At 42.4% G+C, this 24,952-nt stretch overlaps 1 protein-coding gene and 24 non-coding genes across 28 annotated transcripts in view; 1 reads left to right on the forward strand and 24 right to left on the reverse strand.

Moving 5' to 3' along the window:
* scube3 (signal peptide, CUB domain, EGF-like 3) overlaps positions 1 to 24,952 on the forward strand; it is a 269,267-nt gene that overhangs the window by 121,430 nt on the left and 122,885 nt on the right. The gene's annotated exons all lie outside the window — the stretch shown is intronic.
* trnaq-uug (transfer RNA glutamine (anticodon UUG)) lies at positions 3,084 to 3,155 on the reverse strand. The gene has a single exon. It is a non-coding gene; the product is annotated as a tRNA-Gln (tRNA).
* On the reverse strand, positions 3,544 to 3,616 carry trnai-aau (transfer RNA isoleucine (anticodon AAU)). Its single transcript has one exon. It is a non-coding gene; the product is annotated as a tRNA-Ile (tRNA).
* trnam-cau (transfer RNA methionine (anticodon CAU)) lies at positions 4,276 to 4,348 on the reverse strand. Its single transcript has one exon. It is a non-coding gene; the product is annotated as a tRNA-Met (tRNA).
* Positions 4,525 to 4,596, reverse strand: trnah-gug (transfer RNA histidin (anticodon GUG)). Its single transcript has one exon. It is a non-coding gene; the product is annotated as a tRNA-His (tRNA).
* On the reverse strand, positions 4,667 to 4,739 carry trnar-acg (transfer RNA arginine (anticodon ACG)). Its single transcript has one exon. It is a non-coding gene; the product is annotated as a tRNA-Arg (tRNA).
* trnam-cau (transfer RNA methionine (anticodon CAU)) lies at positions 4,862 to 4,934 on the reverse strand. Its single transcript has one exon. It is a non-coding gene; the product is annotated as a tRNA-Met (tRNA).
* Positions 5,123 to 5,194, reverse strand: trnah-gug (transfer RNA histidin (anticodon GUG)). Its single transcript has one exon. It is a non-coding gene; the product is annotated as a tRNA-His (tRNA).
* trnam-cau (transfer RNA methionine (anticodon CAU)) lies at positions 5,590 to 5,662 on the reverse strand. The gene has a single exon. It is a non-coding gene; the product is annotated as a tRNA-Met (tRNA).
* trnam-cau (transfer RNA methionine (anticodon CAU)) lies at positions 6,323 to 6,395 on the reverse strand. The gene has a single exon. It is a non-coding gene; the product is annotated as a tRNA-Met (tRNA).
* Positions 10,801 to 10,873, reverse strand: trnam-cau (transfer RNA methionine (anticodon CAU)). Its single transcript has one exon. It is a non-coding gene; the product is annotated as a tRNA-Met (tRNA).
* On the reverse strand, positions 11,534 to 11,606 carry trnam-cau (transfer RNA methionine (anticodon CAU)). The gene has a single exon. It is a non-coding gene; the product is annotated as a tRNA-Met (tRNA).
* On the reverse strand, positions 12,264 to 12,336 carry trnav-cac (transfer RNA valine (anticodon CAC)). The gene has a single exon. It is a non-coding gene; the product is annotated as a tRNA-Val (tRNA).
* trnar-acg (transfer RNA arginine (anticodon ACG)) lies at positions 12,656 to 12,728 on the reverse strand. The gene has a single exon. It is a non-coding gene; the product is annotated as a tRNA-Arg (tRNA).
* Positions 12,960 to 13,032, reverse strand: trnam-cau (transfer RNA methionine (anticodon CAU)). Its single transcript has one exon. It is a non-coding gene; the product is annotated as a tRNA-Met (tRNA).
* On the reverse strand, positions 13,553 to 13,625 carry trnam-cau (transfer RNA methionine (anticodon CAU)). The gene has a single exon. It is a non-coding gene; the product is annotated as a tRNA-Met (tRNA).
* Positions 14,530 to 14,601, reverse strand: trnah-gug (transfer RNA histidin (anticodon GUG)). The gene has a single exon. It is a non-coding gene; the product is annotated as a tRNA-His (tRNA).
* On the reverse strand, positions 14,979 to 15,051 carry trnam-cau (transfer RNA methionine (anticodon CAU)). Its single transcript has one exon. It is a non-coding gene; the product is annotated as a tRNA-Met (tRNA).
* trnam-cau (transfer RNA methionine (anticodon CAU)) lies at positions 17,574 to 17,646 on the reverse strand. Its single transcript has one exon. It is a non-coding gene; the product is annotated as a tRNA-Met (tRNA).
* On the reverse strand, positions 17,839 to 17,910 carry trnah-gug (transfer RNA histidin (anticodon GUG)). The gene has a single exon. It is a non-coding gene; the product is annotated as a tRNA-His (tRNA).
* Positions 18,306 to 18,379, reverse strand: trnam-cau (transfer RNA methionine (anticodon CAU)). Its single transcript has one exon. It is a non-coding gene; the product is annotated as a tRNA-Met (tRNA).
* On the reverse strand, positions 18,910 to 18,982 carry trnam-cau (transfer RNA methionine (anticodon CAU)). Its single transcript has one exon. It is a non-coding gene; the product is annotated as a tRNA-Met (tRNA).
* Positions 20,691 to 20,763, reverse strand: trnam-cau (transfer RNA methionine (anticodon CAU)). Its single transcript has one exon. It is a non-coding gene; the product is annotated as a tRNA-Met (tRNA).
* On the reverse strand, positions 21,424 to 21,496 carry trnam-cau (transfer RNA methionine (anticodon CAU)). The gene has a single exon. It is a non-coding gene; the product is annotated as a tRNA-Met (tRNA).
* On the reverse strand, positions 21,685 to 21,756 carry trnah-gug (transfer RNA histidin (anticodon GUG)). The gene has a single exon. It is a non-coding gene; the product is annotated as a tRNA-His (tRNA).

Consider the following 24,952-nt stretch of genomic DNA (forward strand, 5'->3'; position numbering starts at 1 on the left):
AATAAATAATAATATAAATAATAAAATAAAATTAAATTAAAAATAATAAAATATAATGCCGTAAACATGAAAATAGTTGAAACTGCTAAATATTCTTTAAAGAAAATTAATAATGGAATTTGCTGAATGTTTCGACTTAGACTTGGACAAACGCTATTGATCCCTAAGGGGAATGGTATGATCACAATATCTCGATTACAGGAAGAGAAGGAACAATCTTAAAAACCGTAAAAAAGTGTATAACATATTGATGCAATCTAATAAACAATACTAATTATATGAAAGTGATAATATATAATAAGAAAACAATAGAATGGGTATAATATTATAGGTTTTTTAAACATAAGATCATTGTCTCCCAAAACGTTGTTAGTTAATGATATCATCAGAGACAACAATCTTAACGCCATCGGTCTCAGCGAAACCTGGCTTAAACCAAACGACTTTTTTGCGCTAAACGAGGCATGTCCTCCTAACTTTACACATGCGCATATTGCCCGTCCTCTTAAAAGGGGTGGGGGGGTCGCACTAATATACAACGAAAACTTTAACCTTAGTCCTAACATAAATAATAAATATACATCGTTTGAGGTGCTTACTATGAGGTCTGTCACACCACTGCCTCTACACCTGGCTGTTATCTACCGCCCCCCAGGGCCCTATTCGGACTTTATCAATGAATTCTCAGAGTTCGTTGCTGATCTAGTGACACAAGCCGATAATATAATCATAATGGAGGACTTGAATATCCATATGAATACCCCATCGGACCCACCGTGCGTAGCGCTCCAGACTATAATTGATAGCTGTGGTCTCACACAAATAATAAATGAACCCACGCATCGCAACAGTAATACGATAGACCTCAGTAATGGCACCATTCCCAAAATATGTGGGCTCTATTGATAACCTCACTAACAACTTTAACGACGTCCTGCGCGAAACCATTGATAACATAGCACCGCTAAAGTTAAAAAAGGCTCCAAAAAAGCGTACCCCGTGGTTTACAGAAGAAACTAGAGCTCAGAAATTATTATGTAGAAAGCTGGAACGCAAATGGCGCACGACTAAACTTGAGGTGCACCATCAAGCATGGAGTGATGGTTTAATAACTTATAAACGCATGCTTACCTTAGCTAAAGCTAAATATTACTCAAATCTCATCCACCGTAATAAAAACGATCCTAAATTTTTGTTTAGTACGGTAGCATCGCTAACCCAACAAGGGACTCCTTCCAGTAGCTCCACCCACTCAGCTGATGACTTTATGCAATTCTTTAGTAAGAAAATTGAAGTCATTAGAAAGGAGATTAAAGACAATGCGTCCCAGCTACAACGGGGTTCTGTTAACACTGATACGATTGTATATATGGCGGATACTGCCCTCCAAAATAGTTTCTCTTGTTTTGAGGAAATAACATTAGAGGAATTGTTACAACGTGTAAATGGAATAAAACAAACAACATGTTTACTTGACCCACTTCCTGGGAAACTGATCAAGGAGCTATTTGTATTATTAGGTCCATCAGTGCTAAATATTATAAACTTATCACTTTCCTCGGGCACTGTTCCCTTAGCATTCAAAAAAGCGGTTATTCATCCTCTTCTTAAAAGACCTAACCTCGATCCTGATCTCATGGTAAACTACCGACCGGTGTCTCACCTTCCCTTTATTTCAAAAATCCCCGAAAAAATTGTTGCGGAGCAGTTAAATGAACACTTAGCATCTAACAATCTATGTGAAAACTTTCAATCCGGTTTCAGGGCAAATCACTCCACGGAGACAGCCCTCGCAAAAATGACTAATGATCTATTGCTAACGATGGATTCTGATGCATCATCTATGTTGCTGCTCCTCGATCTTAGCGCTGCTTTCGATACCGTCGATCATAATATTTTTTTCGAACGTATCAAAACACGAATTGGTATGTCAGACTTAGCCCTGTCTTGGTTTAACTCTTATCTTACTGATAGGATGCAGTGCGTCTCCCATGACAATGTGACCTCGGACTACGTTAAGGTAGCGTGTGGAGTTCATCAGGGTTCGGTCCTTGGCCCTGCACTCTACAGCATCTACATGCTGCCGCTAGGTGACATCATACGCAAATACGGTATTAGCTTTCACTGTTATGCTGATGACACCCAACTCTAAAGCTGACCAACATGCCGGATTGTAGTCAGCTGGAGGCGTGTCTTAATGAAATTAAACAATGGATGTCCGCTAACTTTTTGCAACTCAACGCCAAAAAAACGGAAATGCTGATTATCGGTCCTGCTAGACACCGACTTCTATTTAATGATACAACTCTAACATTTGACAACCAAACAATTAAACAAGGCGACACGGTAAAGAATCTGGGTATTATCTTTGACCCAACTCTCTCCTTTGAGTCACACATTGAAAGCGTTACTAAAACGGCCTTCTTTCATCTCCGTAATATCGCTAAAATTCGCTCCATTCTGTCCACTAAAGACGCCGTGATCATTATCCATGCGTTTGCTACGTCTCGTCTCGATTACTGTAACGTATTATTTTCGGGTCTCCCCATGTCTAACATTAAAAGATTACAGTTGGTACAAAATGCGGCTGCTAGACTTTTGACAAGAACAAGAAAGTTTGATCACATTACGCCTGTACTGGCTCACCTGCACTGGCTTCCTTTGCACTTAAGATGTGACTTTAAGGTTTTACTACTTACGTATAAAATACTACACGGTCTAGCTGATCCGCCTCCACTTGGGATGGTTTCCTGCTGGCTCCGCTGTGAACGGGACTCTCGCTGCTGTGTTGGATCCGCTTTGGACTGGACTCTTGCGACTGTGTTGGATCCATTATGGATTGAACTTTCACATTATCATGTTAGACCCGCTCGACATCCATTGCTTTCCTCCTCTCCAAGGTTCTCATAGTCATCATTGTCACCGACGTCCCACTGGGTGTGAATTTTTCCTTGCCCTTATGTGGGCCTACCGAGGATGTCGTAGTGGTTTGTGCAGCCCTTTGAGACACTAGTGATTTAGGGCTATATAAGTAAACATTGATTGATTGATTGATTGAAAAAGACCCACTGCTAAAACTTATTTGCTGTGACCCGGATTCGAACCGGGGTTCCTGCGGCCAAACCGCAGAGTACTAACCACTGTACGATCACAGCTACCAATCACTTTGCTACAGAAAATTAACCTACGTACCTTTGACTCCGGGTTCAAATACAAAAGTTTTGCGAGCTAGCCAGGAATCGCACCTAGAATCTTCTGATCCGTAGTCAGACACGTTATCCATTGCGCCACTAGCCCCTGATTATACCTCTCTGGGGAACAACACTGGACCCGTAGACTGTTGACTCTGGCAAAAGGACACTGACAATGCAGTGACCATGAAAGAACTCAAACACACTGAAAAGAAACATGACTGCCCCGTGTGAGGATCGAGCTAATGGCACTAGGGATTTTGAATAATAGGCAAATTTCCCCCAATAAATCACAGTTCCTCTTTTAACAGTGACAATGAAGGGATTTCAACCCGCTAAAACAAAAAACAAATGCCCCGTATGAGGATTGAACTCACGACCTTAAGATTATTAGACTGACGCGCTACCTACTGCGCTAACGAGGCTATGAAAACACAGTTAGCTCACCAGCTGTTACATCACCACTATACAATGTCTTAAAAATTGCAATTTGAACAACACATCGGGAGCACGAGGCTGGACTGTAGCTTTTCATTGTTATTCCGCTTAATAACATAATGTCAAAAAAGAAATATTTTTAGATAACACAATAAAAGACCCACTGAGAGAAATTTGGTCGCTATGACCAGGATTTGAACCAGGGTTCCTGCAGCCACAACGCAGAGTACTAACCACCATACGATCGCAGATGGAAAACACTCTTGCTATAGCAAATTAACATACGGAACTTTGACTTTGGTTTAGAGTACAAAAGATTGCCGAGCTAGGCAGGAGTCGAACCTAGAATCTTCTTAGCCGTAGTCAGACGCGTTATCCATTGTTCCACTAGCCCTTGTTTAAGCTACTCTGGTAAGTAACACTGGACACGTAGATTGTCTACTCTGGCAAAAGGTGTTAAACACTGACAATGCAGTGACCATGAAGGAACTCAAACTCACTGAAAAGAAACATGACTGCCCCGTGTGAGGATCGAGCTAATGGCACTAGGTATTTTGACCAATAGGCAAAATTCCCCCAATAAATCACAGTTCCTCTTTGAACAGTGACAATGAAGGGATTCCAACCTGCTGAAACAAAAAGCACATGCCCCGTGTGAGGATTGAACTCACAACCTTCAGATTATGAAACTGACGCGCTACCTACTGCGCTAACGAGGCCATGACAGCAGCTTTGCTCACCAGTCTTTACTTTGCCACTATACGATGTCTTAAAAACTGCAATTTCAACAACATATCGGGAGCACGAGGCTAGACTGTAGCTTTTCATTGTTATTCCACTTAACCTAATGTCAAAAAATAAATATTTTTAGTTAACACACAAAAAGAAATTTGGTTGCTGTGACCTGGATTCGAACCAGGGTTCCTGCGGCCACAACGCAGAGTACTAACCACTATACGATCACAGCTGTTGAATACTCTTGCTACAGCAAATTAATATACGGAACTTTGAATTTGGTTTAAAGTACAAAAGCTTTCCGAGCTAGCCAGGAGTTGAACCTAGAATCTTCTGATTCGTAGTCAGACGCGTTATCCATTGCGCCACTAGCCCTTGATTAGCCCCCTCTGGAAAATAACACTGGACCCGTAGATTACTGACTCTGGCAAAAGGGGTTAAACACTGACAATGCAATGACCATGAAGGAACTCAAACACACTGAAAAGAAACATGAATGCCCCGTGTGAGGATCGAACTCTCGACCTTCAGATTATGAGACTGACGCGCTACCTACTGCGCTAACGAGGCTACGAGATTCAACCTTAGCTTACTAGTTGAGACGTCACCACTCTGCGATGTCTTAAAAATTGCAATTTGAACAACACATCGGGAGCACAAGGCTAGACAGTAGCTTTTCATTGTTATTCCACTTAACCGAATGTCAAAAAAGAAATATTTTTAGTTAACACAAAAAGACACACTGCAAGTAATTTAATTGCTGTGACCCGGATTCGAACCGGGGTTCCTGCGGCCACAACGCAGAGTACTTACCACTATACGATCACAGCTGTAGGACTCTCTTGCTACAGCAAATTAACATACTGAACTTTGACTTTGGTTTAAAGTACAAAAGCTTGCCGAGGTAACCAGGAATCAAACCTAGAATCTTCTGATCCGTAGTCAGACGCATTATTCATTGCGCCACTAGCCCTTTTATAAGCTCATTTGTTGAGTAACACTGGACACGAAGATTACTGACTCAGGCAAAAGGGGTTAAACACTGACAATGCAGTGACCATGAAAGAACTCAAACTCACTGAAGAGAAACATGTCTGCCCCGTGTGAGGATCGAGCTAATTGCACTCGGGATTTTGAATAATAGGCAAAATTCCGCCCAAAAATCACAGTTCCTCTTTGAACAGTGACAATGAAGGGATTTCAACCCGCTAAAACAAAAAACACATGCCCCGTGTGAGGATTGAACTCACGACCTTCAGATTATGAGACTGATGCGCTACCTACTGCGCTAACGAGGCAACGGGAGTCATACTTAGCCCACTAGTTGAGACGTCACCACTATACAATGTCTTAAAAATTGCAATTTGAACAACACATCGGGAGCACGAGGCTAGACTGTAGCTTTTCATTGTTATTCCACTTAACAACATAATGTCAGAAAAGAAATATTTTTAGTTAACACACAAAAAGACACACTGCAAGCATTTTGGTTGCTGTGACCCGGATTCAATCCGGGGATCCTGCGGCCACAATGCAGAGTACTAACCACTATACGATAACAGCTGTTGATCACTCTTGCTATAGCAAATTAACATACGAAACTTTGACTTTGGTTTAAAGTCCAAAAGCTTGCCGAGCTAGCCAGGAGTCGATCCTAGAATCTTCTGATCCGCAGTCAGACGGGTTATCCATTGCACCACTAGCCCTTGTTTAAGGTGATCTGGTGAGTAACACTGGACACGTAGAGTATTGACTCAGGCAAAAGGGGTTAAACACTGACAATGCAGTGACCATGAAGGAACTCAAACTCACTGAAAAGAAACATGACTGCCCCGTGTGAGGATCGAGCTAATGGCACTAGGGATTTTAAACAACCGGCAAAATTCCGCCCAAAAATCACAATTCCCCTTTGAACAGTGACAATGAAGGGATTCCAACCCGCTAAAACAGAAGACACATGCCTTGTGTGAGGATTGAACTCACGACCTTCAGATTATGAGACTGACGCGCTACCTACTGCGCTAACGAGGCTAAGGGAATCAATCTTAGCTTACTAGTTGAGACGTCACCACTATACGATGTCTTAAAAATTGCAATTTGAACAACACATCGGGATCACGAGGCAAGACTGTAGCTTTTCATTGTTATTCCACTTAATCTAATGTCAAAAACGAAATATTTTTAGTTAACACACAAAAAGACACACTGCAAGAAATTTGGTTGCTGTGACCCGGATTCAAACCGGGGTTCCTGCGGCCACAACGCAGAGTACTAACCACTATACGATCACAGCTGTTGAACGCTGTTGCTATAGAAATTAACATACGGAACTTTGACTTTGGTTTAAAGTACAAAAGCTTGCTGAACTAGCCAGGAGTCGAACCTTCAAATCTTCTGATCCATAGTCAGACGTGTTATCCATTGCGCCACTAGCCCTTGTTCAAGCCACTCTGGTGAGCAGAGGTGGGTAGAGTAGCCAGAAATTGTACTCAAGTAAGAGTACAGTTACTTTAGAGATTTATTACTCAAGTAAAAGTAAAAAGTATGTTGTGAAAAAACTACTCAAGTACTGAGTAACTGATGAGTAATCTGATTACGGCAAAAAATAATGCACAAAAACATAAAAATAGCAATGAACAAATTCAGAGCCAGGAATATCTCTTAAGCAACTAAAACAATAATATATATTAAATAATAGTACATTAAAATAAAATGAAACAAATGGCAAATTGAGCCACAATAACTTAACAGCACCATAGGCTCAGTAGGCATTGATTGATTTGATTGATTGATTAAAACTTGTATTAGTAGATTGCACAGTACAGTACATATTCCATACAATTGACCACTAAATGGTAACAGCCCAATAAGTTTTTCAATGTTTATCAATTACTTAATAAATGACCAAGTCGAGGTGATCTACCTCATATATACCGTATTTTCCGCGCTATAAGCCGCCCCGTGTTATAAGCCGCACCTTTAATGAATGGCATATTTTAAAACTTTGTAAACCTATTAGCCGCACCGGGTCATAAGCCGCGCCTACGCTGCGCTAAATGGAATGTCAAAAAAACAGTCAGATAGGTCAGTCAAACTTTAATAATACAAACCAGTGTGCAAATGTGCAATTACAACAATAGTAACACTCAAAATATAATGTGCAAATGTGCAATCACAATAGTAACGCTCAAAATATAATGTGCAAATGTGCAATCACAATAGTAACACTCAAAATATAATGTGCAAATGTGCAATTACAACAATAGTAACACTCAAAATATAATCTGCAAATGTGCAATCACAATAGTAACGTTCAAAATGTAATGTGCAAATGTGCAATTACAACAATAGTAACGCTCAAAATATAATGTGCAAATGTGCAATCACAACAATAGTAACGCTCAAAATATAATGTGCAAATGTGCAATCACAATAGTAACACTCAAAATATTGCAGAGCAATAGCAACATCAATAACTCAACGTTGCTCGAACGTTAAGGTCACAGCACACAAAATAAACATTTAAAACTCACTTTCAGAAGTTATTCCTCATCAATAAATCCCTCGAATTCTTCTTCTTCGGTGTCTGAATTAAAAAGTTGGGCGAATACGGCATCCAAAATGGCGGGCTCCGTCTCGTCGAAGTCATCAGAGTCAGTGTCGCTGTTGTTGTCCGGCAGTTCCATGAATCCTGCCTTCCGGAAAGCTCGGACCACAGTTGAGACCGATATATCCGCCCAGGCATTCACAATCCACTGGCAGATGTTGGCGTATGTCGTCCGGCGCTGTCTCCCTGTTTTAGTGAAGGTGTGTTCGCCTTCGGTCATCCATTGTTCCCACGCCGTTCGCAGTCGAGACTTGAATGCCCTGTTGACACCAATATCCAGTGGTTGGAGTTCTTTGGTTAATCCACCCGGAATGACGGCGAGTGTTGTATTAGTGTGCTTTACTTGTTTCTTGACACCATCTGTGATGTGGGCACGCATGGAGTCGTAAATCAACAGGGACGGAGCTGCGTGAAAAAAGCCACCCGGTCTCTTCACGAAAACTTCTTTCAACCACTCGCTCATCTTTTCTTCATCCATCCATCCCTTCGAGTTAGCTTTTATGATGACGCCGGCTGGGAAGTTTTCTTTTGGCAAGGTCTTCCTTTTAAATATCACCATGGGTGGAAGTTTCTGCCCATTAGCATGGCAAGCTAGAACCACAGTGAAGGACGACTTCTCATTCCCTGTGGTGCGAATATTTACCGTGCGTGCTCCCATTTTATCCACAGTGCGGTTCACAGGAATATCAAAAGTCAGTGGAACCTCGTCCATGTTGATAATGTGCTCTGGCCGGATCTTTTTTTCAGCTATCTTGTTTTTACAGTATGCGTGGAAAGTAGCCAGCTTTTCTTTAAAGTCTTTTGGCAGTTGCTGTGAAATAGTAGTCCGTGTGCGGATGGAGAGATTGCGTCTTTTCATGAAGCGGAAACACCAAGAAGCACCACCTTTAAAATCATCCAAGTGAAGTTCGCTTGCTAGCGCTGTTGCCTTCATTGGAATAGTGATGGTACTGACGCTTCTGCTTGCTGCTCTCTGCTCAACAACCCACTGTTCCAATTTGTCCTCCAACTGTTGCCATCTTGCTTTGTTCCCTCGGAAACTCTGTGTTGTCTTCTTTACTTGGCGCAGGTCATCTTGTTGCTTCCTCCACCTACGCACCATTGACTCATTTATGTCGAATTCTCTCGCTGCTGCTCTATTTCCGTGTTCTTCTGCGTGACTTATTGCCTTGAGTTTGAATTCTGCGTTGTACGCGTGTCTCTTAGTAGGAGCCATTTTGTGGTCGTCTTTACAGAAACACACAAATGAAATGAATCGAATTTGCCGCGCGCTTCTTCGTCTACGGGGGCGGGTGCTTACCTTGGCGGTTGCGTACCGTAGAAGAAGAAGCGCTTCCTCTTTCCAGGTGGGCGGGTGCTTACCTTGGCGGTTGCTTACCGTAGAAGAAGCGCTTCCTCTTCTACGGGGAAAAAAGATGGCGGCTGTTTACCGTAGTCGCGAGACCTAAACTTTATGAAAATAAATATTTATATTAATCCATATATAAGGCGCACCGGGTTATAAGCCGCACTGTCAGCTTTTGAGAACATTTGTGGTTTTTAGGTGCGGCTTATAGCGCGGAAAATACGGTACATACACACACATATCATACATACAAACACAAATCATTTATACACACACATATATATATATATATATATATATATATATATATATATATATATATATACAGTATATAATTTATAATTATTTATTTTGCCGTTTTTGTTCACATGTTGAAGGTGTTTTAATGAATATACATGCATGTTTAACAGATAGATTCCTATGTTTCATGAAGACAAGAATATAAGTTGGTGTATTACCTGATTCTGATGACTTGCAATGATTGGAATCAGACGTTCACGTTTTCAAATGGAGGAGAAAAAAAGTTCCTCTTTTCTGTCTAATACCACCTGAAAGTCGTTGTTTTTTGGCATCTTATTTGTCCAGCTTCCATATTCGTTTTTATACACTTTACAAGAAATACATTGGCGGCAAACTCCGTGGCTTGCTAGCTTGTTTGCGCTGGCTTTCGGAGACTCTTATTTTGTTAGCGCAGGCGTGATGGAGCGGCACTTTTATTGCGAAGACAGGAACTGTGCGATCAGTCTTTAGGCTTTTAACGGGAAGTACGGTTGAAATAAAAAGTGTCTTTTTTCCTTTACACTTTTGATTGATTGATTGAAACTTTTATTAGTAGATTGCACAGTACAGTACATAATCCGTACAATTGACCACCAAATGGTAACACCCGAATAGGTTTTTTAACTTGTTTAAGTCGGGTCATGTGACCGCCTGGCTCTGTTTGATTGGTCCAACGTCACCAGTGACTGCATGTGATTGGTGAAACGCAGGCATGCGTAGATTCTACTTTGAAGCTCCGTCATTAACGAAAACAAACATTAATAGATCGATGAAAAAAAAGTAGCGAGTAGTGAGCTGAATGTAGATAAATGGAACGGAGTAAAAGTAGCGTTTCTTCTCTATAAATATACTCAAGTAAAAGTAAAAGTATGTTGCATAAAAACTACTCGTAGAAGTACAATTTATCCCAAATGTTACTCAAGTAAATGTAACGGAGTAAATGTAGCGCGTTACTACCCACCTCTGCTGGTGAGTAACACTGGACACGTAGATTGTTGACTCTGGCAAAAGGGGTTAAACACTGACAATGCAGTGACCATGAAAGAACTCAAACTCACTGAAAAGAAACATGACTGCCCCGTGTGAGGATCGAGCTAATGGCACTAGGGATTTTGAATAATAGACAAAATTCCCCCCCAAAAATCACAATTCTTCTTTGAACAGTGACAATGAAGGGATTTCAACCCGCTAAAACAAAAAACACATGCCCCGTGTGAGGATCGAACTCACGACCTTTAGATTATGAGACTGACGCGCTACCTACTGCGCTAACGAGGATTTGGTAATCATCTTCACCTCACTAGTTGAGACGTCACCACTATACGATGTCTTAAAAATTGCAATTTGAACAACACATCGGGAGCACGAGGCTAGACTGTAGCTTTTCATTGTTATTCCGCTTAACAACATAATGTCAAAAAATAAATATTTTTAGTTAACACACAAAAAGACACACTGCAAGAAAATTGGTTGCTGTGACCCGGATTCGAACCTGGGTTCCTGCGGCCACAACGCAGAGTACTAACCACTATACGATCACAGCTGTAGATCATTCTTGCTATAGCAAATTAACATACGGAACTTTGACTTAGGTTTAAAGTACAAAAGTTTGCTGAGCTAGCCAGGAGTCGAACCTAAAATCTTCTCATCCGTAGTCAGACGCTTTATCCATTGCGCCACTAGCCCTTATTTACCTGACTCTGGAAAATAACACTGGACCCGTAGATTGTTGACTCTGGCAAAAGGGGTTAAACACTGACAATGCAGTGACCATGAAGGAACTCAAACTCACTGAAAAGAAACATGACTGCCCCGTGTGAGGAACGAGCTAATGGCACTAGGGATTTTGAATAATAGGCAAAATTCCCCCAAAAAATCACAATTCCTCTTTGAACAGTGACAATGAAGGGATTTCAACCCGCTAAAACCAAAAACACATGCCCCGTGTGAGGATTGAACTCACGACCTTCAGATTATGAGACTGACGCGCTACCTACTGCGCTAAAGAGGTCATGACAGCAGGTTTAGCTCACCAGTCTTTACGTCTCCACTATACAATGTCTTAAAAATTGCAATTTGAACAACACATCGGGAGCACGAGGCTAGACTGTAGCTTTTCATTGTTATTCCACTTAACAACATAATGTCAAAAAAGAAATATTTTTAGATAACAAACAAAAAGACCCACTGCTAAGACTTATTTGCTATGACCCGGATTCGAACCGGGGTTACTGCGGCCACAACGCAGAGTACTAACCACTATACGATCACACCTACCAAACATTTTGGAACAGCAAATTAACCTACGTAACTTTGACTCCGGGTTAAAATACAAAAGTACTCCGAGCTAGCCAGGAATCGCACCTAGAATTTTCTGATCTGTAGTCAGACACGTTATCCATTGCGCCACTAGCCCTTGATTATCCCGCTCTGGAGAACAACACTGGACCCGTAGACTATTGACTCTGGCAAAAGGGGTTAAACACTGAAAATGCAGTGACCATGAAAGAACTCAAACACACTGAAAAGAAACATGACTGCCCCGTGTGAGGATCGAGCTAATGCCACTAGGGATTTTGAATAATAGGCAAAATTCCGCCCAAAAATCACAATTGCTCTTTGAACAGTGACAATGAAGGGATTCCAACCCGCTAAAACAAAAAACACATGCCTCGTGTGAGGACTGAACTCACGACATTCAGATTGTGAGATTGACACGCTACCTACTGCGCTAACGAGGCTATGCAACTCACCCTTAGCTCACTGGTTGAGACGTCACCACTATACGATGTCTTAAAAATTGCAATTTCAACAACACATCGGGAGCACGAGGCTAGACTGTAACTTTTCATTGTTATTCCACTTAACAACATAATGTCAAACAATAAACATTTTTAGACCCACTGATAGAAACTTATTTGCTGTGACCCGGAATCGAACCAGGGATCCTGCTGCCACAACGCAGAGTACTAACCACTATACTATCACAGCTACCACTCACTTTGCTACAGCAACTTAACCTACGTAACTTTGACTCCGGGTTAAAGTACAAAAGAATTCCGAGCTAGCCAGGAGTCGAACCTAGAATCTCCTGATCCGTAGTCAGACGCGTTATCCATTGCGCCACTAGCCCTTGTTTATGCAGACATGGTGAGTAACACTGGACACGAAGATTACTGACTTTGGCAAAAGGGGTTAAACACTGACAATGCAGAGACCATGAAGGAACTCAAACTCACTGAAAAGAAACATGACTGCCCCGTGTGAGGATCGAGTTAATGGCACTAGGGATTTTGAATAATAGACAAAATTCCACCAAAAATCACAGTTCCTCTTTGAACAGTGACAATGAACAAAAAACACATGCCTCGTGTAAGGATTGAACTCACGACCTTCAGATTATGAGACTGACGCGCTACATACTGCGCTAACGAGGCTACTGAAGTGGGTTAAACTCACCAGTTGTTAGGTCCCCACTATACTATGTCTTAAAAATTGCAATTTGAACAACACATCGGGAGCACGAGGCTAGACTGTAGCTTTTCTTTGTTATTCCACTTAACAAAATGTTGTCATTAAAAAAAATATTTTTTGTTTACACCGACTAAAAGAAACTTGGTTGCTGTGGCCCGGATTTCAACCGGGGTTCCTGCGGCCACAACGCAGAGTACTAACCACTATACGATCACAGCTGTTGAACACTCTTGCTATAGCAAATTAATATACGGAACTTTGACTTTGGTTTAAAGTACAAAAGCTTGCCGAGCCAGCCAGGAGTCGAACCTAGAATCTCCTGATCTGTAGTCAGACGCGTTATCCATTGCGCAAGTAGCCCTTGTTCAAGCCACTTTGGTGAGTAACACTGGACACGTAGATTGTTGACTCTGGCCAAAGGGGTTAAACACTGACAATGCAGTGACCATGAAGGAACTCAAACACACTGAAAAGAAACATGACTGCCCCGTGTGAGGATCGAACTCACGACCTTCAGATTATGAGACTGACGCGCTACCTACTGCGCTAACGAGGCTATGGAAGTCATTCTAAGATCCCTAGTTGAGACGTCGCCACTATACGATGTCTTAAAAATTGCAATTTGAACAACACATCGGGAGCACGAGGCTAGACTGTAGCTTTTCATTGTTATTCCGCTTAACAACATAATGTCAAAAAAGAAATATTTTTAGTTAACACACAAAAAGACCCATTGATAGAAACGCGATTGTTGTGGCCGGACCAGGGTTCCTGCGGCCACAACGCAGAGTACTAACCACTATACTATCACAGATGTAAACTGTTGTTGCTACAGCAAATTAACCTACGTAACTTTGACTCCGGGTTAAAGTACAAAAGCTTGCCAAGCTAGCCAGGAGTCGAACCTAGAATCTTCTGATCCGTAGTGGGACGTGTTGTCCATTGCGCCACTAGCCCTTGTCTGAACAGTTCTGGTGAATAAGGCTGGACACGTAGATTGTTGACTCTGGCAAAAGGGGTTAAACACTGACAATGCAGTGACCATGAAGGAACTCAAACTCACTGAAAAGAAACATGACTGCCCCGTGTGAGGATCGAGCTAATGGCACTAGGGATTTTGAATAATAGACAAAATTCCCCCCAAAAAATCACAATTCCTCTTTGAACAGTGACAATGAAGGGATTTCAACCCGCTAAAACAAAAAACACATGACCCGTGTTTGGATTGAACTCATGACCTTCAGATTATGAGACTTACGCGATACCTACTGCGCTAACGAGGCCATGACTGAAGGTTTAGCTCACCAGTCTTTACGTCGCCACTATACGATGTCTTAAAAATTGCAATTTGAACAACAGCTTGGGAGCACGAGGCTAGACTGTAGCTTTTCATTGTTATTCCACTTAACCTAATGTCAAAAAATAAATATTTTTAGTTAACACACAAAAAGAAATTTGGTTGCCGTGACCCGGATTTGAACCGGGGTTCCTGCGGCCACAACGCAGAGTACTAACCACTATACGATCACAGCTGTTGAATACTATTGCTACAGCAAATTAACATACGGAACTTTGAATTTGGTTTAAAGTACAAAAGGAGTCGAACCTAGAATCTTCTGATCCGTAGTCAGACACGTTATCCATTGCGCCACTAGCCCTTGATTAAGGTGATTTGGTGAGTAACACTGGACACGAAGATTATTGACTCTGGCAAAAGGGGTTAAACACTGACAATGCAGTGACCATGAAGGAACTCAAACTCACTGAAAAGAAACATGACTGCCCCGTGTGAGGATCGAGCTAATGGCTCTAGGGATTTTGAATAATAGACAAAATTCCGCCCAAAAATCACAGTTCCTCTTTGAACAGTGACAGTGAAGGGATTCCAACGCGCTAAAACAAAAACACATGCCTCGTGTGAGGATTGAACTCACGACCTTCAGATTATGAGACTGACGCGCTACCTACTGCGCTAACGAGTCTATGAAAGCATATGTAGCTCACTAGTTGAGACGTCGCCACTATACGATGTCTTGAAAATTGCAATTTGAACAACACATCGGGAGCACGAGGCTAGACTGTAGCTTTTCCTTGTTATAGACTGTAGCTTTTCATTGTTATTGTTATTCCGCTTAACTGTAGCTTTTCATTGTTATTCCGCTTAACAACATAATGTCTTTACAACATAATGTCAAAAAAGAAATATTTTTAGATAACACATTAAAAGACCCACTGCAAGAAACTTTGTTGCTGTGACCCAGATTCAAACCAGGGTTCCTGCGGCCACAACACAGAGTACTAACCACTATACCAGGGGTGCCCATTATGTCGATCGCGAGCTACCAGTCGACCGCGGGGGGTGTGTCGGTCGATCTCCAGCCAGGCTTTTAAAAAAAATAGACCTAAAAATTAGTGATCATCAATCTTCACCAAGACGTCACTTAAATGACATTCACGGTACCGGAGGGTCTTGTGAGATGACGCTGGCTGCTGCAAGATCATTATTATGAAAATATGACCGAGAGGAAGGCGAGAAACACTTTTTATTTCAACAGACTCTCGCGCCGTACCTTACCTTCAAAACTCTAAAGGCCGACTGCACATTTCCTATCTTCACAATAAAAGCCCTACGTCATCTGCCTGCGTTAACTAAATACAGAGTCTCGGAAAAGTGGCGTGCGCAAGCGATCCCTCAGAAAGCTGGCGTGCACATCACTTGTGCACGCCAGCTTTCCGAGACTCTTATTTTGTTAGCGCAGGCAGCATGAAGCAGGGCTTTTATTGTGAAGATAGGAAATGTGCAGTCGGCCTTTAGAGTTTTGACGGAAGGGACGGCGCGAAAGTCTGTTGAAATAAGTGTTTCTCGCCTTCCTCTGTCATTTTTTCATGATAATGAACTGGCAGCAGCCAGCGTCATCTCACAAGAACCTCGGGTGCCGTGAATGTCAATCAAGCAAGCTACGGAATTTGCTGCCAATGTTTTTCTTGTAAAGTGTATGGAAGCTGGATGAATTAGATGCCAAAAACCAACCACTTTCTTGTGGTATTGTACAGAAAGGATAACTTTTTTTCTCCTCCATTTGAAAATGTGGGCGTTATCATCATTACTGTCTGATTCCAATCAATGCAAGTCATCAGAATCAGGTAATACACCAACTTATATTCCTGTCGTTGTGAAAGAAAGACATCTATATGTGTTACACATGCTTGTATTATCATTAAACACATTTAACTTGTTTACAACAATGTCTCTTTCATAAATAAATAAATATAAATGATATATGTAAATGAGGTAGATCCCCTCGAGTTGGTCAATTGAAAAGTAGCTCGCCTGCAAAAAAAGTGTGGGCCCCCCTGCACTATACGATCAAAGCTGTTGATCATTCTTGCTATAGCAAATTAACATAGGGAACTTTGACTTTGGTTTAAAGTACAAAAACTGGCCGAGCTAGCCAGGAGTGGAATCTAGAATCTTCTCATCCGTAGTCAGACGCGTTGTCCATTGCGCCACTAGCCCTTGTTTAAGCTTCTCTGGTAAGTAACACTGGACACGTAGATTGTTGACTCTGGCAAAAGGGGTTAAACACTGACAATGCAGTGACCATGAAGGAACTCAAACTCACTGAAGAGAAACATGACTGCCCCGTGTGAGGATCGAGCTAATGGCACTAGGGATTTTGAATAATAGACAAAATTCCGCCCAAAAATCACAGTTCCTCTTTGAACAGTGACAATGAAGGGATTCCAACCCGCTAAAACAAAAAACACATGCCTCGTGTGAGGATTGGACTAACGACCTTCAGATTACGATAATGACGCGCTACCTACTGCACCAACGAGGTTATGGGAAATGTTCTTAGCTCACTAGTTGAGACGTCACCACTATACGATGTCTTAAAAATTGCAATTTGAACAACACATCGGGAGCACGAGGCTAGACTGTAGCTTTTCATTGTTATTCCGCTTAACAACATAATGTCAAAAAATAAATATTTTTAGTTAACACACAAAAAGACACACTGCAAGGAACTTTGTTGCTGTGACCCAGACTCAAACCAGAGTTCCTGCGGCCACAACGCAGAGTACTAACCACTATATGATCACAGCTGTCAATCACTCTTGCAATAGCAAATTAACATACAGAACTTTGACTTTGGTTTAAAGTACAAAAATTTGCCAAGCTAGCCAGGAGTCAAACCTACAAACTTCTGATCCGGAGTCACAGACGCGTTATCCATTGCGCCACTAGCCCTTGTTTACGCTGATCTGGTGAGTAACACTGGACCCGTAGACTGATGACTCAGGCAAAAGGGGTAAAACACTGACGATGCAGTGACCATGAAGGAACTCGAACTCACTGAAAAGAAACATGACTGCCCCGTGTGAGGATCGAGATAATGGCACTAGGGATTTTGGATAATAGACACAATTCCGCCCAAAAACCACAGTTCCTCTTTGAACTGTGACAATGAAGGGATTCCAACCCGCTAATACAAAAAACACATGCCTCGCGTGAGGATTGAACTCACGACCTTCAGATTATGAGACTGACGCACTACCTACTGCGCTAACGAGGCTATGACGGCAAGTTTAGCTCACCAGTCTTTACGTCACCACTATACGATGTCTTAAAAATTGCAATTTGAACAACACATCGGGAGCACGAGGCTAGACTGTAGCTTTTCATTGTTATTCCACTTAACAACATAATGTCAAAAGAGAAATATTTTTAGTTAACACACAAAAAGACACACCGCAAGAAACTTGGTTGCTGTGACCCGGATTCGAACCGGGGTTCCTGCGGCCACAACGCAGAGTACTAACCACTATACGATCACAGCTGTAGAACACTCTTGCTATAGCAAATTAACATACGGAACTTTGACTTTGGTTTAAAGTACAAAAGCTTGCCAAGGTAGCCAGGAGTCGAACCTAGAATCTTCTGATCCGTAGTCAGACGCGTTATCCATTGCGCCACTAGCCCTTGTTAAAGGTGTTTTGGTGAGTAACACTGGACACGAAGATTACTGACTCAGGCAAAAGGGGTTAAACACTGACAATGCAGTGACCATGAAGGAACTCAAACTCACTGAAAAGAAACATGACTGCCCCGTGTGAGGATCGAGCTAATGGCACTAGGGATTTTGAATAATAGGCAAAATTCCGCCCAAAAATCACAGTTCCTCTTTGAACAGTGACAAAGAAGGGATTTCATCCCGCTAAAACAAAAAACACATGCCCGATGTGAGGATTGAACTCACGACCTTCAGATTATGAGACTGACGCCGCTACCTACTGCGCTAACGAGGCTATGGCAAAAATAATTACCTCACCAGTCGTTACGTCACCACTATACGATGTCTTAAAAATTGCAATTTGAACAACACATCGGGAGCACGAGGCTAGACTGTAGCTTTTCATTGTTATTCCGCTTAACAACATAATGTCAAAAAAGAAATATTTTAGTTAACACACAAAATGACACAAAGCTAGTATTTTGGTTGCTGTGACCCGGATTCGAACCAGGGTTCCTGCGGCCACAACGCAGAGTACTAACCACTATACAATTACAGATGTTGAACAGTCTTGGTAAAGCAAATTAACATACGGAACTTTGACTCTGGGTTAAAGTACAGAAATTTGCCAAGCTAGGCAGGAGTTGAACCTAAAATCTTCTGATTCGCAGTCAGACGCGTTATCCATTGCGCCACTAGCCCTTGATTTACCCCGCTCTGCAAAATAACACTGGACACGTAGATTGTTGACTCAGGCAAAAGGGGTTAAACACTGACAATGCAGTGACCATGAAGGAACTCAAACACACTGAAAAGAAACATGACTGCCCCGTGTGAGGATCGAACTCACAACCTTCAGATTATGAGACTGACGCGCTACCTACTGTGCTAACGAGGCTATCAGACTCAAGCCTAGCTCACTAGTTGAGACGTCACCACTATACGATGTCTTAAAAATTGCAATTTGAACAACACATCGGGGGGCTTCACGGTGGCAGAGGGGTTAGATTAGATTAGATTAGATAGTACTTTATTTATTCCGTCAGGAGAGTTCCTTTAGGAAAATTGAAATTTTCAGCACAATCCCATTCAAGATTAGACAAACATTACAGGGAGACAGAACAGGATCGCTGACGGGTCTGCTGGCTTCCAGCGCCCCTTACAAAAAAAATGAGATTAAGGTAAACAAGGGGGGAATGGGAGAATAAAATAGAAGTTTAAAATAAAATAAAAAAATCAGTCTTAGCCTGGGCCCTGAAGAGGGGGTGCAGATTGAGGCCAAGGGAAAAAAACAACAACTCATAGCCATAGAACACATCCCTCTTACATGTGTGTAAGAGGGAAACATCAAACATTGAGAGAACACAAAAGACAGACATTAAAGACATTAAAGCAGCAGATACAACCAGACACTCATACAGCTATGAATAAAAAGTAAAAGAAACATATCCCTGCGATGAGGTGGCGACTTGTCCAGGGTGTACCCCGCCTCCCGCCCGATTGTAGCTGAGATAGGCGCCAGCGCCCCCCGCGACCCCGAAAGGGAATAAGCGGTAGAAAATGGATGGATGGATGGAAACATATCCACTGTGGTGGCCTCTGCGGTGTTCCACGCCATCGTCCGCTGGGGTGGAGGGAGCATGGCCAGAGACAGGAGGGTTAGTGCGTCTGCCTCACAATACGAAGGTCCTGCAGTCCTGGGTTCAAATCCAGGTTCGGAATCTTTCTGTGTGGAGTTTGCATGTTCTCCCCGTGAATGTGTGGGTTCCCTCCGGGTACTCCGGCCTCCTCCCACTTCCAAAGACATGCACCTGGGGATAGGTTGATTGGCAACACTAAATTGGCCCTAGTGTGTGAATGTGAGTGTGAATGTTGTCTGTCTATCTGTGTTGGCCCTGCGATGAGGTGGCGACTTGTCCAGGGTGTACCCCGCCTTCCGCCCGATTGTAGCTGAGATAGGCGCCAGCGCCCCCCGCGATCCCGAAAGGGAATAAGCGGTAGAAAATGGATGGATGGATGGACAACACATCGGGAGCACGAGGCTAGACTGTAGCTTTTCATTGTTATTCCGCTTAACAACATAATGTCGAAATAGAAATAATTTTAGTTAACACACAAAAAGACACTGCAAGAAATATGGTTGCCATGACCCGGATTCGAACCATGGTTCCAACGGCCACAACGCAGAGTACTAACCACTATACGATCACAGATGTAAACCACTCTTGCTATAGCAAATTAATATACGGAACTTTGACTTTGGTTTAAAGTACAAAAGCTTGCCGAGCTAGCCAGGAGTCGAACCTAGAATCATCTGATCCGTAGTCAGACACGTTATTCATTGTGCCACTAGCCCTTGATCACAACTCTGGAAAATAACACTGGACACGTAAATTGTTGACTCTGGCAAAAGGGGTTAAACACTGACAATGCAGTGACCATGAAGGAACTCAAACTCACTGAAAAGAAACATGACTGCCCCGTGTGAGGATCGAGCTAATGGCACTAGGGATTTTGAATAATAGGCAAAATTCCGCCCAAAAATCACAGTTCCTCTTTGAACAGTGACAATGAAGGGATTCCAACCCGCTAAAACAAAAAACACATGCCTCGTGTGAGGAATGAACTCACGACCTTCAGATTATGAGACTGACGCGCTACCTACTGCACTAACGAGGCTACCAACGCAAGTGTAGCTCACCAGTTGAGACGTCACCACTATACGATGTCTTAAAAATTGCAATTTGAACAACACATCGGGAGCACGAGGCTGGACTGTAGCTTTTCATTGTTATTCCGCTTAACAACATAATGTCAAAAAAAGAAATATTTTTAGTTAAGACACAAAAAGACACACTGCAAGAAATTTGGTTGCTGTGACCCGGATTCGAACAGGGGTTCCTGCGGCCAACACGCAGAGTACTAACCACTATACGATCACAGCTGTTGATCACTCGTGCTATAGCAAATTAACATACGGATCTTTGACTTTAGTTTAAAGTACAAAAGCTTGCCGAGCTAGCCAGGAGTCGTACCTAGAATCTTCTGATCCGTAGTCAGACGCGTTATCCTTTGCACCACTAGCCCTTGTTTAAGTTGATCCGGTGAGTAACACTGGACATGAAGATTATTGACTCTTGCAAAAGGGGTTAAACACTGACAATGCAGTGACCATGAAGGAACTCAAACTCACTGAAAAGAAACACGACTGCCCCGTGTGAGGATCGAGATAATGGCACTAGGGATTTTGAATAATAGGCAAAATTCCCCCCAAAAATCACAGTTCCTCTTTGAACAGTGACAATGAAGGGATATCAACCCGCTAAAACAAAAAACACATGCCCCGTGTGAGGATTGAACTCATGACCTTCAGATTATGAGACTGAAGCACTACCTACTGCGCTAACGAGGCCATAAAAACAAATGTATCTCACCAGTCGTTACGTCGCCACAATACGATGTTTTAAAAATTGCAATTTGAACAACACATCGGGAGCACGAGGCTAGACTGTAGCTTTTCATTGTTATTCCACTTAACCTAATGTCAAAAAAGAAATATTTTAGTTAACACACAAAATGACACACAGCTAGTAATTTGGTTGCTGTGACCCGGATTCGAACCGGGGTTCCTGCGGCCACAACGCAGAGTACTAACCACTATACGATCACAGCTGTTGAACAATATTGCAATAGCAAATTAACATACAAAACTCTGACTTTGGTTTAAAGTACAAAAGTTTGCCGAGCTAGCCAGGAGTCAAACCTAGATTCTTCTGATCCGTAGACAGACACTTTATCCTTTGCACCACTACCCCTTGTTTAAGTAGATCCGGTGAGTAACACTGGACACGTAGATTATTGACTCAGGCAAAAGGGGTTAAACACTGACAATGCAGTGACCATGAAGGAACTCAAACTCACTGAAAAGAAACATGACTGCCCCGTGTGAGGATCGAGCTAATGGCACTAGGGATTTTGAATAATAGACAAAATTCCCCTCAAAAAATCACAGTTCCTCTTTGAACAGTGACAATGAAAGGATTTCAACCCGCTAAAACAAAAAACACATGCCCCGTGTGAGGATTGAACTCACGACCTTCGGATTATCAATCAATCAATCAATCAATGTTTACTTATATAGCCCTAAATCACTAGTCTCTCAAAGGGCTGCAAAAACCACTACGACATCCTCGGTAGGCCCACATAAGGGCAAGGAAAACTCACCCAGTGGGACGTCGGTGACAATGATGACCATGAGAACCTTGGAGAGGAGGAAAGCAATGGATGTCGAGCGGGTCTAACATGATACTGTGAAAGTTCAATCCATAATGGATCCAACACAGTCGCAAGAGTCCAGTCCAAAGCGGATCCAACACAGCAGCGAGAGTCCCGTTCACAGCGGAGCCAGCAGGAAAACATCCCAAGCGGAGGCGGATCAGCAGCGCAGAGATGTCCCCAGCCGATACACAAGCGAGCAGTACATGGCCACCGGATCGGACCGGACCCCCTCCACAAGGGAGAGTGGAACATAGGAGAAAAAGAAAAGAAACGGCAGATCAACGGGTCTAAAAAGGGAGTCTATTTAAAGGCTAGAGTATACAAATGAGTTTTAAGGTGAGACTTAAATGCTTCTACTGAGGTGGCATCTCGAACTTTTACCGGGAGGGCATTCCAGAGTACTGGAGCCCGAAATGAAAACGCTCTATAGCCCGCAGACTTTTTTTGGGCTTTGGGAATCACTACTAAGCCGGAGTCCTTTGAACGCAGATTTCTTGCCGGGACATATGGTACAATACAATCGGCAAGATAGGATGGAGCTAGACCGTGTAGTATTTTATACGTAAGTAGTAAAACCTTAAAGTCACATTTTAAGTGCACAGGAAGCCAGTGCAGCTGAGCCAGTACAGGGGTAATGTGATCAAACTTTCTTGTTCTTGTCAAAAGTCTAGCAGCCGCTTTTTATACCAACTGTAATCTTTTAATGCTAGACATGGGGAGACCCCAAAATAATACGTTACAGTAATGGAGACGAGACGTAACAAACGCATGGATAATGATCTCAGCATCTTTAGTGGACAGAATGGAGCGAATTTTAGCGATATTATGGAGATGAAAGAAGGCCGTTTTAGTAACGCTTTTAATGTGTGCCTCAAAGGAGAGAGTTGGGTCGAAGATAATACCCAGAATCTTTACCGTGTCGCCTTGTTTAATTGTTTGGTTGTCAAATGTTAGAGTTGTATCATTAAATAGAGGTCGGTGTCTAGCAGGACCAATAATCAGCATTTCCGTTTTTTTGGCGTTGAGTTGCAAAAAGTTAGCGGACATCTATTGTTTAATTTCATTAAGACACGCCTCCAGCTGACTACAATCCGGCGTGTTGGTCAGCTTTAGGGGCATGTACAGTTGGGTGTCATCAGTATAACAGTGAAAGCTGATACCGTATTTGCGTATGATGTCACCTAGCGGCAGCATGTAGATGCTGTAGAGTGCAGGGCCAAGGACCGAACCCTGGGGAACTCCACACGTTACCTTAACGTAGTCCGAGGTCACATTGTTATGGGAGACACACTGCATCCTATCAGTAAGATAAGAGTTAAACCAATACAGGGCTAAGTCTGACATACCAATTCGTGTTTAGATACGTTCTAATAAAATATTATAATCGACGGTATCGAAAGCAGCGCTAAGATCGAGGAGCAGCAACATAGATGACCCATCAGAATCCATCGTTAGCAATAGGTCATTAGTCATTTTTGCGAGGGCTGTCTACGTAGTGATTTGCCCTGAAACCGGATTGAAAGGTTTCACATAGATTGTTAGACGCTAAGTGTTCATTTAACTGCTCTGCAACAATTTTTTCGAGGATTTTTGAAATAAAGGGAAGGTGAAACTGACGCGCTACCTACTGCGCTAACGAGGCCATGAAAACAGATGTAGCTCACCAGTCGTTACGTCGCCACTATACGATGTCTTAAAAATTGCAATTTGAACAACACATCGGGAGCACGAGGCTAGACTGTAGCTTTTCATTGTTATTCCACTTAACCTAATGTCAAAAAATAAATGTTTTTAGTTAACACACAAAAAGACACACTGCAAGAAACTTGGTTGCTGTGAACCAGATTCGAACCAGGGGTTCCTGCGGCAAATACGCAGAGTACTAACAGCTATACAATCACAGATGTTGATCACTCTTGCTATAGCAAATTAACATATGGAACTTTGACTTTGGTTTAAAGTACTAGAGCTTGCCGAGCTAGCCAGGAGTCGAACCTAGAATCTTCTGATCCGTAGTCAGCCACTAGCCCTTTTTAAAGCTGTTCTGGTGAGTAACACTGGACACGTAGATTGTTGACTCTGGCAAAAGGGGTTAAACACTGACAATGCAGTGACCATGAAGGAACTCAAACACACTGAAAAGAAACATGACTGCCCCGTGTGAGGATCGAGCTAATGGCACTAGGGATTTTGAATAATAGACAAAATTCCCCCAATAAATCACAATTCCTCTTTGAACAGTGACAATGAAGGGATTTCAACTTCTGAAACAAAAAGCACATGCCCTGTGTGAGGACTGAACTCACGACCTTCAGATTATGAGACTGACGCGGTACCTACTGCGCTAACGAGGCTATGTGACTCAACCTTAGCTCACTAGTTGAGACGTCACCACTATACGATGTCTTAAAATTGCAATTTGAACAACACATCAGGAGCACGAGGCAATACTGTAGCTTTTCATTGTTATTCCGCTTAACAACATAATGTCCAAAAAGAAATACTTTTAGATAACACACTAAAAGACCCACTGTAAGCAACTTTGTTGCTGTGACCCGGATTCGAACATGGGTTCCTGCGGCCACAACAC

Source organism: Nerophis ophidion, linkage group LG06, assembly GCF_033978795.1.
Source record: "Nerophis ophidion isolate RoL-2023_Sa linkage group LG06, RoL_Noph_v1.0, whole genome shotgun sequence".
Lineage (NCBI taxonomy): Eukaryota > Metazoa > Chordata > Actinopteri > Syngnathiformes > Syngnathidae > Nerophis > Nerophis ophidion.